We start from the raw sequence: 17,757 nt of genomic DNA on the forward strand, positions 1-17,757 counted from the left end.
TGGGGACCTCCTTAGCCTAGTGGTAAGATGCGCGGCTGTAAAGCAAACCCATGCTGGGTTCGATTCGCGGTGCCTTTCTAGGCAATTTTCGGTATGGACATTGTCTCGACTTCCCTGGGCATAAATATATCATCGTGTTAGCCTCATGATATACACATGCAAAAATGGTAACTTGGCTTAGAAACTTCGCGGTTAATTACTGTGGAAGTGCTGAATGAACACTAAGCAGCGATGCGGCAATGTCGCACTGGGGGATGTAATGCCAATAAGAAGAATAAGATTAAAATGGATTGAATTTTTAAAGCCATGTAATGCAATTATAGTTTATTGTAGCATTTCGCACCTGATTTCGCAATTGGAAATAAATAGTTGATGTTTTTTGTAGGAATGTGTTCCTGTACTATAAATATAGGAAGGAATAATATTTCGGATTTCGTCACTTTATTAGAATATCGTGAAAGACTACCCAAAGCAATAGAACTTCTGAAGCGTTTCCCGATGAAAACAAAACCCATGTGCGCGTGCAAGAGAAAGATGACTAAACGTCAGCAGGCATAGTGCATGAAATCATAGTACAGACTTGTTAGACATCAGCGGTTTTCTTAATTAATTAATTTAATTAATCTTTAATCTATCTTCTATCTTCTTCTTCTTCTTCTTCTATTCTTATTTATTCTTCTTTCTTATATTCTTATTCTTATCTTATCTTATATATGGGTCATTCCATATGAAGTGACCGAGAAAAAATGCAAACGTGCAATCGACTTTCTTAGAATCGAATGAAATTTTGACCAATTGTTTATGTATGAGTTATACCCCAAAAAACAAAATTTCGTGGTGATTGGACCTCCCCACGATTAATAAGACCATCCCCCTTTTCGGACAAATGTATGAAACTCATCATATTGTTTTGTACATATCTCTGGAACTGTGAGGTCTATAATGAATCTAAGGTAACCATTCGAAAGAAGATTTTTCAAGGAATTTATAAAAAAATAATTTGTTGATGTGCAGTGTTGCCAAATGAACAATTTTCAAGTTTTTGTGTGAAAAATGTATTTTTTACCCAATGAGTATATTTTTATTCAGAAAATAACCTCACCAGCGTGTTCCTTGACCATTTTTACATTGGGAACGCTTAAAACCCCGAGGTACTATGTTCCGATTTTGAGATACAGGATTTAAAAATTGAAAAGTCCTTTTTTCACTGTGAACATTGTAGATTTTTTTTTACTGATTTCCGAACATACACACATATACGCATTGACACATACATAACACACATACACAGCTCGATTGGCTGCTTCCCCACTTACAGCATTGCGTTAGAAATTTATATGGAGATTAGTATGGAAAAATGTATTTTTTTGCATTTTTGCTCCTAGCGGCTTTATTTTATCGTTAATTCAAACATCTGACTCAATACTGAGAGATGCTAAAAGAGTTTTCTGAAGAATAAGCATTGCTGGAAATATTACAACGCTTTGAAGATTGATTATTGGAATCATATGCAAGAAATCAATGTTTCTGCCAGCACTATCTGATCAACTGTCCTTACTATGTCTGAAACTCGATTATGCATATGTACAACATGTGATAGATTTAGTTCGGAAAAGGTATTGGAGGGTAATCGCCCCTTCTGTGGGCTTTGATCCCACTGTCCTGGTTAGACGGAAAAACCATTTCTCTTTCCGGAATTGTCCATTAAAAATTAATCTGAATAACTACAATTTGTTCCTCAGCACTAAAAGTAACACTCAGTTGAATTATTGGTACACGTAGTTTGGCAGTTCTGGTAGAATAAACAATTTTGGTCGTCGTTCCTGCAAGGCTCCTTCTTCTTCAAAGATTTTCGGGATCCTTAGGGTTAACTATTAAAAATTAAAACAATATGTCACATTGTTTACGAAAATCTGTATTCTCTAGGAGTAAAAAATGAAAAAAATATAGCGAATATTGGCCGTTAAACAGCAAATATTATCCATTTATTTTTAAAATACAGCAAATAAAATCATTATCTCAAAGAAGACCATTTTTATGATGTTTGTTATTGGTCTACTATTTGCATACTTTGATAATATACACACACAGTTGACAATTTTTGATTACATGGTGAGTGAGAGAGAGCTCATGGCTATCGTCAAATCACATTTGCGTGCTGTGAAGTGTGGGTTTGATAAAGTAGTAGTAAAATAAAAACTTCTCGTGGATTCTGCTCTAGTGGACTAGTATTGACATTAAGGTCTTCTTCTCCCTTTTATATAGCTACAAAATATGTTTAAAAATTGCATCCAACGTTTTTCGCCATTTTCAACCCTCTTATTTACCCTTACCCTCACAAATAGTCACAAATCAATAACCCTCTCTTTCTGTACGTACAAGTACCATTTACATAATGATTTGCCTTTTCATACATTATTTTTCCATAATAACATAGTGAAAGTCTACTTCCTTATGAGCTAATTTATTTTTACCTCTCTCGTACACTAAGTGTACCGAAAGGCTCTATGTTCGCTCCAAAAACAATATTTTTATAGAAGACGGGAGACCCATAGTGTTGTATACCAATCGACTCAGCTCAACGAATTGAGGTGATGTCTGTGCGTGTATGTGTGTGTATGTGTGTTTGCGTGAAAAAGTCTCATCCACTATTTAGGGGCTTGTCCTGAACCGATTTGTTCGCACCATGTTGCATTTTACGGGAAATCTTGTCCATTGTTTCCTATTAAAATTTTACTGGTTGGGATTATGGGCTCGAAAATTATGGTCAAAATACTATTTCCATAATGCACGAGAAAGGCACGAGAAAGGTAAATTAATCAGGGTTTTTTAGATAACCATATTGTTTCTTTTGTCGTAATTGCCTCTCGTATGTCTTTCCTTTGTTGTTTTTTTTAGAAAATGTTTGTTTAACGGTGATGAAATTCTTGTTTCATTTCTATGTCCCGTAACAGTAATGAAACAAGATCTTCATCAATTTCTCCTTATCGTCATAAATTTAGTATTATTCGTTTCCTCCTTACTGTGATACTGTATTCCATAATCCAGATTGAAACACGAGTCTTTCGGTTCACTTAATCTAACGTTATTTTGTAAGAATAAAATAGTATAAAGATTTCGGCTCCGTAACGCTCAACGGCATATGAGCCGAGAGCTTTCGAAATTAATAAATGTTTTATAAAATTAAAAAAAAAAACTTTCCATAGCAGGTGAAATAATATAGTATATATGTGAGTAATAGTTAATAGTACGCTCTACAACAATACAGAAAAGCTATTCCTTCCAAAGCGTAGTCACTAGCGTAGCGTGCCAAGTACATTATTTTCTATTCAAAGGCTCAAGTTACATGTTTTACAATTTATTTGAAGAAAACAATATCTTCGAATTCCTGGCGATTCGATAAAAGGTATAGGTTCGGTATGCATAACACAATCTTATGTGATTGATAAGTTCCATATGAATCATATAATATTCAGAACTCCATAACTAGAGAACGGCTCATAGTACCTTGGGGTTTCGAGTGTTTCTTATACAAAATTTTCTGGAGAACACGATGCTGGCGTTATTTTCCAAATAAAAATATACTCATTGGCAGAAAAATACGATTTTATACTTAAAACGCAAAAACAATAGAGTTGGCAACACTTCTACTCAAAATCGATATTTTTCTCAAAAAGTTTGAAGAATTCTCTTCAAAATGCATAAAAAAAAGTTATTTGTAGCTTAAAAACTGTCCGAGATATGAGTTGTTCAAAAATATGATTTTTACAAATCGTCAAAAACGGGGGGTGCTCCCATTTGCCAAGGGGTTGTCCAATCATCAAATAAATTTGGATTTTTATATATAATCGATAGATAAACAAATCCACGAAATTTGATTAACATCGGTGAAAGTCGATTACAAGTGGTTCGGTCACTTGGTATGGAATGACCCATATATATATATATATATATATATATATATATATATATATATATATATATATATATATATATATATCTATATATCTATATATTATATCTATATATATAAAAACCAATCTATGTATGTATGTTCGCTAACTACTTCTGAACCACTTGGCCGATTTCAACCAAATTTGGTACAGACATTCTCTATCCTCAGGGGAAGTTAACAAAGGGGTGGGATGGTCATGTAGAAAAGGGGGAGGGGTGGTGGGAGGGGTTTTGTTCAGAAAACGAACAATTCTGTGTAACTTTCAACTCCCAGGACCGATTTCAACCAAATTTTGTACACATATTCACTACGAGGAGGCGATCATATGTGGGGGGGGCTGATTTGGGAAATGGGGAGGGGTCTGGAGGGAGGGATTTTATTCAGGAAACGGGCAATTCAAAGTAAATTATGAACCCCTGTACCGATTTCAACCAAATTTGCTACACACATTCTATATCATAAGGAAAAGATAACAAGGGGGGTGGAATGGTCATTGGGAAAAGGGGAGGGTACAGGGGGAGGTGTTGTCTTTGAAAAACGAGTAACTCAGTTTTCTCAGTTTCCTCCAGGACCGATTTCAATCAAATTTTGTACACATATTCACTATGAGGAGCCGATCGTTCTTCTTCTTCTTATTGGCATTACATCCCCACACTGGGACAGAGCCGCCTCGCAGCTTAGTGTTCATTAAGCACTTCCACAGTTATTCACTGCGAGGTTTCTAGACCAGGTTACCATTTTTGCATTCGTATACCATGAGGCTAGCACGATGATACTTTTATGCCCAGGGAAGTCGAGACAATTTCCAATCCGAAAATTGCCTAGACCGGGACCGGGATTCGAACCCAGCCACCCTCAGCATGGTCTTGCTTTGTAGCCGCGCGTCTTACCGCACGGCTAAGGAGGGCCCCGATCGGAGCCGATCGTATGGGAAGGTAATTTGCACAAGGGGGGAGGGGTCTGGAGGAAGGGGTATTGTTCAGAAAACGGGCAATTTAGTGTATCTTCTGAACCCATGTACCGATTTCAACCAAATTTGGCACACACATTCTCTATCCCAAGGAGAAGATAACAAAGGGGGTGAAATGGTCATTGAGAAAACAAGGGAGGGTAAGGGGGAAGGGATTGTCTTTAGAAAACGAGCAATTCAGTATAGCTCCCAACCCCAGGACCAATTTCAACTAGATGAAATGATTAAATCATTCAACTCTATGATTAAAGATTATTATTAATGATTTATTCATTTTTGACAATGATGACTGATAATGATTAATGATTAAATTCATTTGTGAAGATGATTAACGATAATGAATAATGAAAAGAAAAACGTTGGAGTATGATTAACGATCGGTGGTGACGAAATCGAGGTGGTAGAAGAATTTGTGTACTTGGGCTCACTGGTGACTGTCGAAAATGACACCAGCAGAGAAATTCGGAGACGCATAGTGGCTGGAAATCGTACGTACTTTGGACTCCGCAAGACGCTCCGATCGAATAGAGTTCGCCGCCGTACCAAACTGACAATCTACAAAACGCTAATTAGACCGGTAGTCCTCTACGGACACGAGACCTGGACGATGCTCGTGGAGGACCAACGCGCACTTGGAGTTTTCGAAAGGAAAGTGCTGCGTACCATCTATGGTGGGGTGCAGATGGCGGACGGTACGTGGAGGAGGCGAATGAACTACGAATTGCATCAGCTGTTGGGAGAACCATCCATCGTTCACACCGCGAAAATCGGACGACTGCGATGGGCCGGGCACGTAGCCAGAATGTCGGACAGTAACCCGGTGAAAATGGTTCTCGACAACGATCCGACGGGCACAAGAAGGCGAGGTGCGCAGCGGGCAAGGTGGATCGATCAGGTGGAAGATGACTTGCGGACCCTCCGTATACTGCGTGGTTGGCGACGTGTAGCCATGGACCGAGCCGAATGGAGAAGACTCTTATATACCGCACAGGCCACTTCGGCCTTAGTCTGATTAAATAAATAATAATGATTAACGATTACCGATCGTGATCAAATGTTGACACACTATGTGTAGGATTAATGATTAACGATCGATATGATTAATGATTAATGATTATGAATGATCAAATTGAATGATTTGCATAGTGACCAACAATCGAGTTACCTTTATTCCAAATTTTAAAAGGTATGAAAAATATATGATTATGATTTAAGATTAATGAATAAAAGCAAGTTATGCAATGATCCAATGTTCCAGCATAATTTCTGTACCCCTTGCCCGATTTCAACCAAATTTGGAACAAACATTATTTTTCTTAAGAAGGCGAAAATGATAAGGATGATATTTAGAAAACGGGAAGGTTGTAGAGGGACTGGCATTGTTTAGCTCTCAATGACTTCAGTGTAACTTCTGATTTCCCCTTAGCCGATTTCAGTCAAATTTCGAACACACATTCTTCATATTAAGGAGACGACGATAGTGGGTTAAGGTGATTATAGAATGCAGCCAGAAATCGGTCATTTTGTAAACCACGTGCTTTCCCAATATTTTGTTCAAGAGCACGAGGTGAAAGAACAATAACGCGTATGGGGCTGATATAATGGTAGATCGTTTGCTTAGTTATGCTGAACAATCATAATTTGAGTTTTGGCACTGTACGATATCTATTACGCCAGATTTGGGCATTTTAAAATGTATATAGATAAAAGTGTGGTGAATTTAAAATTCACCACGGGCTTGATTCTATAATCACCTTAAGGTGGTTATACAACAAAGCCACAAATCGGCCATCTTGGATACCACGTGCTTTTTCTAGTGATTTTTCAAGAGCACGAATTGAAAGAACAACAACGCCCATGGGGATCGCAACATCTGTAGATCGTTTGATTACTCATACTAAGCAATCGACTTTAATTTCAGCATTGTACAACAAATATTACGTTGGTTTTGAACTTTTGATAATAGGAGTAGAAAAACGTGTGGTGAATTTGAAATTCACCACTTGGCTTGATTGTATAATCACCTTAAGCATGGAAAAGGGGGAGAGTTGTATTGTTTAGTTATCGATCAATTCAACATTTCATCGAAATCATGGTTTGCTCAGTGAAAAGCAATGATTAATGTGTTTCCTTCTGGATGGTGAATGTGATCCTTTCTTTAAAAATAGAAATAGACCTTTTTAGCGGAATAAGGCATCGGTGGATATTTTTTCTTCTTTAGAAATAGACGTGTGCCCGGAATAAGGCGATTTTGGGTTTGATCCCTTTTTCCAAATCAGTCAATGTTTTCAAATGAAATCTGCCTTCTTTTAATCAAATGATGAAGTATCAATAAGAAAACACAATTTTCCTTTCGACCAATTGGTTTATTCGGTTTATTCATTTTCCGATTGTGAAAAAACAGCGAATCAAATTGGCAACTCCGAGCAAACCCGGGTACATACAGCTAGTGATTTATAAGAACCAAGACTATTTTAAGAAAGCCAGAAAAAAGTCAGGAAAAAATGCGGGAAATGAAAATTAAGATCTTAATTACTTTGGATCCTGTACACCCCGGGTAGTGCAAAAGGCCGACATGAAAGATCTCCATCGTGGGCGATGTCCAGCTATCGTCTTAACTTGTTGCCAAGTTACATTTCGGTCGACTTTTTTAATTTTATTATGTTGGCTACGCCACCTCTGGGTCTGCCTCTACTGATTTCCAGTCTAATGTTTGTTTGCAGATTTCATTTCCGCTCATACATAAGGTGTGGCCGACCCAGAACCACTTCCGTTCCCAAATTTCAATTGCTATCGGCCTCTGGTGCCAACGACGATGGAGTTCGTTGTTTGAAATACAGTTGTGAGGTCACCAGGCACGAATTATGTACCACAGGCATCTGTTGATAAACAGCTGCAGTCGTTAAGTGTTCTCCACTTATACACACCATGTTTCACTAGCGTATATAGCAACACAGATTTCACGTTAGAATTAAAAATTAGGATACTGAGACGTTCACTTATCTGCCTGCTTTTCCAGATATTTATTAAACTCGCAAAGACAGTCCTTGCTCCATGCGCCTATGTCGATCTTGGTACCGTCGTCTGACGCCATTTGGCTACCAAGATATTGGAAGCTTTTCACATTCTGCACTGATTTCCCGGCTACTGTGGAGCTGGAAGTGATTGCCGTGTTCAAATCCAACGATTTGGTTTTGTTGACGTTGATGACTAGACCCGCCGAAGCTAACCACTCGGAATGGTCGTTGTGCTTACTCTACATAGCGCCGTTGAGCTAGGAGTGCAACGTCATCCGTCAATTCGAAGTCGTTTGGGTACCCCATGGTTTGGTACACGGTCAATCGCCTATACCAGAATCTCGACGATTACATTGCCTCAAACCAGCTATGATCCGGATGGAGTCGCCCCACATATGTTGTGATTGAGACAGTCGAAAGTTTTTAAAAAACTTCATTATAGGTAGCGATTTTCCGTAAGATGAAGTTCATCTCTTAAACGGTCGAAAGCGTTTTCATAGTCAATTTATTATAATAAATAGGCACAACTTATATTTATATTTAATCAATATGACCATAAACAAATAATTGAGCTCTTGAAATTCGTTGAACTGCTCCAGAATGATACAGAGCGAGACAATAATGCTGTCCAATGAGCAGCTCGAAGTAGCTCGAAGTTGTTCCCGTCCTGCTCGTTCTTTTTTGTCAACAAATGGGCATGAGCAGGACAGGAAGAAACTTCGAGCTACTTCAAGCTCTCATTGGACAGCACTAATAATGCTGTCCAATGAGCAGCTTGAAGTAGCTCGAAGTTTCTCCCGTCCTGCTCGTTCTTATTTGCCTACAAATGGACATGAGCGGGATGAGAATAACTTCGAGCTACTTCAAGCTGTGCATTGGACAGCACTTATATGGAGCACGGTTAGAAAAAAAGTATCTAATTTTAGGTACTTTTTTTTTCTCTTGCATCTCCCTCCCTATTCCCTTTGTTGTCATAAAATGAAGAGCAAAACCACTCAACAAGGGCATTAAAGTGTGGGAACCCAACGTGGGCTGCGAAATGGTGAGTTGAAATCCGGAAAGAGGCGCCTAACATAGCTCTGGTCCTCACAAGTTCCAATACTCACGCTTCCACGGGTCTTCCGATGACAGCAGAGGCGCATCCTTCTTAACCGACAGCAGAGGCGCATCCACGTTCCAAGTCGTGGGTAAAACAAATAGGAAAAATGTCAGTTTGCGCAACAGTTCTGGTGTTGAGAAATCAAGACACATATTAGAACATCCTTACATTCCAGACATAATCTTCACATAATTTATGAAATTTTCATCGATTTTCAGAATAAGTATAGCTTCTTCAATAAGCATGATTGTAAGCCTATTAGAGAAGTGTTGGCGGGCCTTGTCAGTTTGCGCAACAGTTCTGGTGTTGAGAAATCAAGACACATATTAGAACATCCTTACATTCCAGACATAATCTTCACATAATTTATGAAATTTTCATCGATTTTCAGAATAAGTATAGCTTCTTCAATAAGCATGATTGTAAGCCTATTAGAGAAGTGTTGGCGGGCCTTGATCTCGAATACATGTCCCTGGTCCACCAATTTGTGAAAGATGCTGATGTAAGATTGTGATCTTAGTCTGCACACCCCCTTCTCTGTCGTACCCCATATCGAATGTCTTCCTCTTTTTGTCCATTTCAATGTCTGTCGTTAACCCCTTTCGTATGTCTTCCTCTAATTGTTGTCTCTCAAAAAAATGTTTGTCCCGTTACAGATGTGAAACATCGCCAAGAATGTCAACTATGTGAACATCAGCATCATAATTACTTAAGCACCCTAAATTTCCTTCCTTTCCTACTATATTATTGTATTCCCTAACCTCGACCAAACCGCGAGTCTTTCGGTTCCCCAAAACTAACATTAGGTATAAGATTTAAGAAATGAATTGTTAAACTTGATTTCGGCTCCGTAACGCTTCACGGCAATTGAACCTCCAAAATAAACGAAAGATTAAAAAAAGCATGATTGTACTAGTAGTTGCTAGTTGCAAACGATGATCAATGCAGGATAAGGAGAAGAAAATTTTCTCGACAATCATTTCTACGAGACGAATAGTAATGTATGGGAAGTCGACTAAATACTTCAGTTCTTTTCCACACGGTTTTTGAGATTGAGTTTTTTTTTACGCTTTCGAGTTTTACCCGGCTTACACGAAACGAAACCGGAAATTACGTTCTATAAGTGCACGATCCATCAAGCACAACTCATTCAACTTCACTGTCCTGCAGCTAGTTAAAAAAACACACACACAATTTTTTCACCCGAAGGCTGCTGAACACTTTATAAATTAAATTAAACAAGAAAGGAGAAACTCTGGGCAATTATAAGTTACTATTGTAAATATTGTCCCAGTCATCATGTATATGAAATTGAAGATTTCTATGTTTTGTTCATTCAATCTTTTGTCCCTTCTACCTCTGATCCATAAAAATTATCGTCTCTTATCCAGGAAATCGTATGATCGTCGAATAATCTTTCAGGGAGTAAAGGACCCGTCGCAGACCAGATTTTATGCGGTCTTAAGGATATTTGTGATTTCTTAGTCCTTCCAGGTTTCTACAAAACTTCTTTTCATAAGTTTCTAATAATTCATTTAAACTAAAAATAAGTTAAACTGCTCAATATCTGATTATATTATATAGACCTAGAAATCAGACCTATCACACACAATTCACAGATTTCAGTGAATTCACGATGCTCTATGGGAAAATATAATTTCATTTAAATTCTTACTACGCGAAAATATAAACTCTCCTCTTTCATATCATGGGTAAATTAAAATGTTCTATCGGGGAATCTAGAACATTTTTGCCTTTCTAGTATATAAAGGATGTTTTATTTTTTTCAGTTTTTCCAATGCATATTCCATAAAAATCGTGAAAGACATGCATTTTGAATGAAGTCCTTCTGCCGAAGACACCGCGAATTTCGTTGAAATTCACCGAAATCCCAACAACAGAACTGTTCGGTAGTTAGTTCACCGATTTTCTGTGATATTTTCCTTTGTTCTACTGTCAAAGCCACGGAAAATCTGTAAAATTATTTACCAAACAGCTATGCTGTTGACAATTTGGTGAATTTAGCGATTTTAGGTGAGCAGACAGTATTGCAACAAAAGCTTAAAATAATCGAATGTTTTTGATGAAGCCTCTTCGACACTCTCACTTCGTAACATATTCATATTCGGCTGATCATATCAGAATTTATTCAGACTTCGAAATTTAAAAAATGTCTGTAAAACTGAACACTTATATAATGATTCAAACAATTTCCCACATAGATCTGACCCCGACGTTCAACTGGTCGGGGTTCAGTCAAATCGCACCAAGCGCCAACAAAAATAACTCATTTTACGCCCAAACTTTCGTTCAGCAGATTTATTTAATCGCAAATCGTATCAGATATCCATCAACCCCATAACTGTGGATATCCTACTGCAAATGCCCGCTTGAACTGATAAGAAACGATTTCCGTTGTCCTTGTACGAATAAAATATCACAAGTCAGTCAAAAAGCCGCTTGGTGCGGTTTGGCCGAACCCCGACTTCGGAGTTCGAAGCAACTTCGGGCCGAAGTTGCTACGTGAAGGAGAATATTTTATGCTCTACTCGGCATGATCATGGGTAGGACAGGCCCTATCAAAGCGACCATGTGCCGCTCAAAGCGTACTAGCCTAGTCCTGGTGTTGGGTGGGACTTTAAACAAATTTTACCCGACTGATCGAGCGTCTGTCCACCAAGGAGGTGCGGCTCCAACAGCGTCTGTACTGGCATCCAGCAGCTAAGAATGAAATGCTATTCCCCAGAAGCTATACCTAAGATGGCAGCCCTATCCCGGTGGATAGGGAACCTTGGACCAACAACCTACTGTTCCCGAAACATCAATTTGTTCGAGAATCCGATAATGAAAGAATACGAACTGATTTTACGACGACGACTCTTAGCGCGAAACAACGGACACGAATAGGAACATGGAACGTTTTAACCCTAGCCCAGCAGGGTAAATTGGCACAACTTGCCAATGAGGCACGCCGCATGAAGTTTGAGATCCTGGGAATAAGTGAAGTCCGTTGGCCAAACTTTGGAGAACACAGAACGCCGTCGGGACAAGTTCTGCTATACTCTGGTTTACGAGGTTAACACGCTCCCCGCTCCCCATCGCAGAGTTGGCTTCCTACTAAGCGCTCAGGCACACTCTGCGCTTATGATGTGGGAACCTATAAGTGAAAGGATAATCGTTTCCAGATTTAGAACACGGGTCCGAAACCTTACTATAATCCAATGTTATGCGCCAACCGATGCTGCCGATCTGCAAGACAAAGAGAACTTCTACAGTCTACTCAATGCCGTCGTAGGTAGAATTCCGAAGGGTGATATCAAGATCTGTTTGGGCGACTTCAATGCGAAGATCGGATCCGAAAACTCGAACCATGAGCGCATTATGGGACGCCATGGTCTCGGAGAAATGAGCGAAAACGGAGAGCTGTTCACAGAATTTTGTGGTAATAACGACATGGTGATCGGGGGATCGCTCTTCCCTCATCGACCGGTCCACAAGGTCACGTGGGTCTCCCGTGACGGCTTTACAGAAAATCAAATCGACCACATCTGCATCAGCCGAAAATGGAAACGGAGCCTTCTTGATGTACGGAATAAACGTAGTGCCGATATCGCGTCTGATCATCACCAACTCATCGGCGAAATACGTCTGCGCATTGCGCGGATTCGTCGGCAAGAGGAAAGAGTTGGACGACGATTCAACACACGCCCACTGGAAGATGCCACGGTGAAACGGTCCTTCGTTGAAGAACTGGAGACGCGTGCTGCAGATATTTCGGAAGGTGGCAGCGTGGAAGACCAATGGACCGCCATCAAGAATGCCTTCATCGCCACCAGCGAGAACAATCTGGGCGAACTGCGCACCCAGAGAAAACAATGGATCACCGATGAGACCTGGAGGAAGATAGAGGAGCGAAGAGAAGCCAAAGCCGCGATAGAGCGATCGAAAACCAGAGGAGCCAAAGTCTTAGCCCGTCAACGATACGCGGCTCTTGAGAAGGAAGTAAAACGCTCATGTCGACGGGACAAGCGAGCGTTGGCAGACTCTCTGGCCGACGAAGGAGAGAGAGCCGCCGCAACCGGGGACATTCGCCTCCTCTACGATATCTCACGACGCTTAAGCGGTGCGAAGATGAATTCAACGATGCCTGTGAAAGACGCGAATGATCAGTTATTGGCCGACCCAACTGACCAGCTGAAACGCTGGTTCGAGCACTTCGAACAACTTTTTCAAGTGCCAGCCAGGCCATCACCACCTCGGCATGATCTGCCTAGGATCCGACGTATAACACGCGTTAATACCGAAGCTCCATCACTGCTAGAGATTCAAACAGCCATCCAAAGCATGAGATCGAATAAAGCCCCAGGGGTCGATGGCATATCAGCCGAGATGCTCAAAGCTGACCCCATGACATCCGCTCAACTACTGCATCGTTTATTTCGTAATATCTGGGGCACCGCAACTCTCCCGGTCGACTGGATGCAAGGTATCTTAGTGAAGGTGCCCAAAAAGGGTGACCTGACTGTATGCGATAACTGGCGAGGCATTATGTTGCTGTGTACCGTTCTCAAAGTTCTGTGCAACATTATCCTAGCCCGGATTCAGGAGAAGATCGATGCGACTCTCCGGCGGCAGCAGGTCGGATTCCGTACCGGAAGATGCTGTGTGGACCATATTGTCACGCTCCGCATAATTCTGGAGCAGGTCAACGAATTCCAACACACTTAATCGACAATTTTTTGCTCGGTAAAACAAATTGACGAACATGACCGTAAAAGCTTATATTAACTGACATCTCGTTAACAAATAAGACATTTCTTTGTGTTACTGAAATTCGGCAGTCAACTTTGCCACAGCTTTCGGCAATTCAGAAATGAACCGAATTCCGGTAACACATCTGTCAAAAAGAAAAACTTTTTTTCTGTTGGATTCTCGGCAAATTATTTTACCGGCCTCGGCGAAAAAAAATAAGTGTGAAGAGTCCCTTTACTTGGTATTTATTGACTACGAAAAAGCTTTCGACCGTCTCAATCACGAGAATATGTGGGGCGCCCTGAGACGCAAGGTGGTTCCTGAGAAAATCATCGGCCTCATCGAAGCACAGTACGAGGCCTTTTCGTGTAGAGTGCTGCACAATGGGGTCCTGTCCGACCCTATCCGGGTCGTAGCTGGTGTGAGGCAAGGATGTATTCTATCACCGTTACTGTTCCTCATCGTAATCGATGAGATTCTGGTAGATGCGATTGACCGTGAACCAAACCGCGGGCTGTTATGGCAGCCTATAACCATGGAGCACCTAAACGACTTCGAATTGGCTGATGACGTTGCACTCCTCGCGCAACGGCGCTCTGATATGCAGAGTAAGCTCAACGATCTTGCCGAGCGCTCCTCTTCGGCAGGTTTAGTCATCAACGTCAACAAAACCAAATCGTTGGATGTAAACACGGTGACTCCTTCCAGTTTCACAGTAGCCGGGCAACCAGTGGAGAATGTTGAAAGCTTCCAATATCTTGGTAGCCAAATGGCGTCAGACGGCGGTACCAAGATCGACATAGGCGCACGGATCAAGAAAGCAAGGGCTGCCTTTGCGAGTTTAAGAAATATCTGGAAAAACATAAGTGAACGCACCAAAATACGAATTTTCAACTCTAACATGAAATCTGTGCTGTTATACGCTAGCGAAACATGGTGTGTATCAGTGGAGAACACTCAACGGCTGCAGATGTTCATTAACAGATGCCTGCGGTATATAATTCGGGCCTGGTGGCGTCACAACTGGATCTCAAACAACGAGCTCCATCGTCGTTGTCACCAGAGGCCGATAGCAACAGAAATTCGGGATCGGAAGTGGGGCTGGGTCGGCCACACTCTACGTAGGGGCGGAAACGAAATCGGTAAACAAGCATTAGACTGGAACCCAGCGGGACATCGCAGCAGAGGCAGACCCAGAGGCTCATGGCGGCGAAGCCTCAATAAAGAAATAAAAGAAGTCGACCGAAATCTAACCTGGCAACAGGTTAAAGCGATAGCCGGGCAACGCTCAGGATGGAGATCTTTCAAGTCGGCCCTTTGCACCACCGGAGGTGTACAGAATCCATAAGTAAGTAAAAAAATCCAACGTTGAGTAATCTCATGTTTACAAAAGTTGAGTGAAATTTACCTAACTTTTGGTTAGTTTCTATTTAATATTAAGTATATTTTACTTAATATTAAGTGAATTTAACTTGATTTTAAGGAAAAATTACTTAATTTTGGGTTCCTACACTGAACCCCGATTTGAGTGAAAAGTGCCTAATATTAGGTACTTTTTTTCTAACCATGAGAGTAGCATCAATCTACTACTGAGTCCGGGAAAACTTTGCATAGGACTTTGAGAACGGTACATAGTAGGGTTGTGGTTTCGGTAGTACCGGTACCGAAAATACCGGTACTGAACTCCAACGAGAGCAAACAATAAAATATGTAATTTGATTTTGAATAAAATGTAATATGAAGAAAGTAGAAAGTAAATGGCTGAAAGTTACAAATATCTAATAAATCATTCACAATTCTGAATTATGTTTTTACTTATCGAACCAAAAAGCTTTTAGCCATAATACCAAGCTCTGAATTGTGTTACGTGATGAACTTATAACTTAAATAAAAAAATCACGAAAATTCAACGAACCGAGAGAGAAACATCGTCGAAGCCCGAAATACTTACTGCAGAGAAACGTATCTTGCAACGATGTTGAAATTCCATGGTCTTCAACTGTTGGCTACCTTGGTGTGATTCTGGATAAAAAGCTAAGCTTTGGTTGTCACGTGGCGTCATGTATAAAAAAATGTGACAAACTAACGAGAACTCTGTACCCGCTCGTGAAAAAACGGTCTCGCCTGAATCCCAGCATTAAGTTATTGCTATACAAAGCTATCTTCCGGCCTACGGTTGCGTATGGCTTCCCTGCCTGGTACAACTGTGCTCAAACTCACCGCAATAAATTACAAGTCAAGCAAAATCGCCTACTAAAGATGATTAATCGATGCAAAATCGTCTACAGAAGATGACTAAAGATTTGGACTTCCTATTCCCAACGGATGAGTTACATACGCTTGCTGGAGTTGAGCGTATAGACGACTGGTTTCAAAGACTGGTACCGAAGTTCCACCAAAGCTGTTCCTCCTCTACAAATCCATATCTACAAGAGATGGCCGATGGGGCAGCAGGGACAGCAGGAACAGCATGATGTCCAAGGGCTTGACGACCCCTCCCCAGCTGTCTGCGAGTCAGGGAGAACTGCCTAGGGCGTGGTGGGATTTAGCAGTGGGCTCTGCTAAAATCCCTCCCAAAAAACCACAAGTGCCCGTAAGCGGACTCTATCAAAGCGACTGTGTGCCGCTTCAAAAGCACAAGCCCAGGGAGGGAGTGCCAACTGGCATGTGGAGTGTCCCTACTTCGGTAGGGTAGTGCGTGAGCTGCTTCGGCAGGGAGTGAGTGATCTGTTTGTGCTGAGGCAGGAGTGTCATAGCGAGTCGCCGCCGCTATGGCCACCTCGAAGCGCAGCAGAAGTCTGAGTATGGACTGCACATGCTAAGGTAAGAGTGTCGTAGCGTAGTATCGTTGATTAGTCCCCACATACCGCTATCGACACCTCGAGGCATGGCAGTGGAGTGTTAGAATAAGTTGTGGAGTGTACCTACTTCGGTAGGGTAGCGCGTGAGCTGCTTCGGCAGGGAGTGAGTGATCTGGTTGTGCTGAGGCAGGAGTGTCATAGCGTGTCTCCGCCGCTATTGTCACCTCAAAGCGCAGCAGAAGTCTGAGTATGGACTGCACATGCTGAGGCAGGAGTCGAGGTATCCATCGACACCTCGAGGCATTGCAGAGGAGTGGTAGAGTGAGCACCCGAGAAGGGGTCACATGGAGCGAATGGTCTTTGGAGAAGCTGCTTCGGCGGCAGGGTAGCAGTGGGTTGTACCCACACACCTACAGTTGTGCACATGTGGTGCATGGGGAGTGTCCCTGCTTCGGCAGGGTAGCGTATGGTCTGCTTCGGCAGTGGTGTGATTGATCTGCTCGTGCTGAGGCAGAGTGTCGTAGCGCAATATCTGTAGGCCCAGGCAGTTACCGCTATTGACACCTCGAGGCATGGCAGCGGAGCGTCCGGGAGAGCATCCAAGTAAGACTCAAATGGAGTGAATGGGGTGCGAGCACCCAAGTCAGTCTCGCGTGGGACGAGTGCCTGTGTGAGCGATAATGAGTGAGTACGCTTAGTACTGCCGTCCCCCCAGAAGTAGTACTGCGAGGTAGTTCCTGGGGGAAACGATGGAAGGGAGTTTAGTCGGTATTACCGGTATGGTCGAGTCCGACACTCCAGTACACTTCCGTGTGGTAGTTTGGCAACTACAATGCACGTGTACTGGGTTAGTGTGTAAATGCATTCTCCCTTGTAAAAAAAAAAAAAAAAAAAAAAAAAAAGAGATGGCCGAAATGTGATACTAGAATTAAGCTTTTTCTTTTCTCTTTTTTTTCCTAAACAATTTTGAAGGTTTTTTGAATTCTAAACTTTTCCTTCCATGTTGAACAGTAAAATAATAACCGTAACTACTGAAATATAAAAATGCTAAGATATCGCTGAAAGGAGATCCGTAACACGATTTTAGATTGCTACTAAACAAATTGTATTAGATAAGTTGAAAGTTGAATAAATAAATAAAATAAAATAATTGGAATTGAAGG

This window comes from Armigeres subalbatus, chromosome 2 (genome assembly GCF_024139115.2).
Source record: "Armigeres subalbatus isolate Guangzhou_Male chromosome 2, GZ_Asu_2, whole genome shotgun sequence".
In the NCBI taxonomy this organism is placed as follows: Eukaryota; Metazoa; Arthropoda; class Insecta; order Diptera; family Culicidae; genus Armigeres; species Armigeres subalbatus.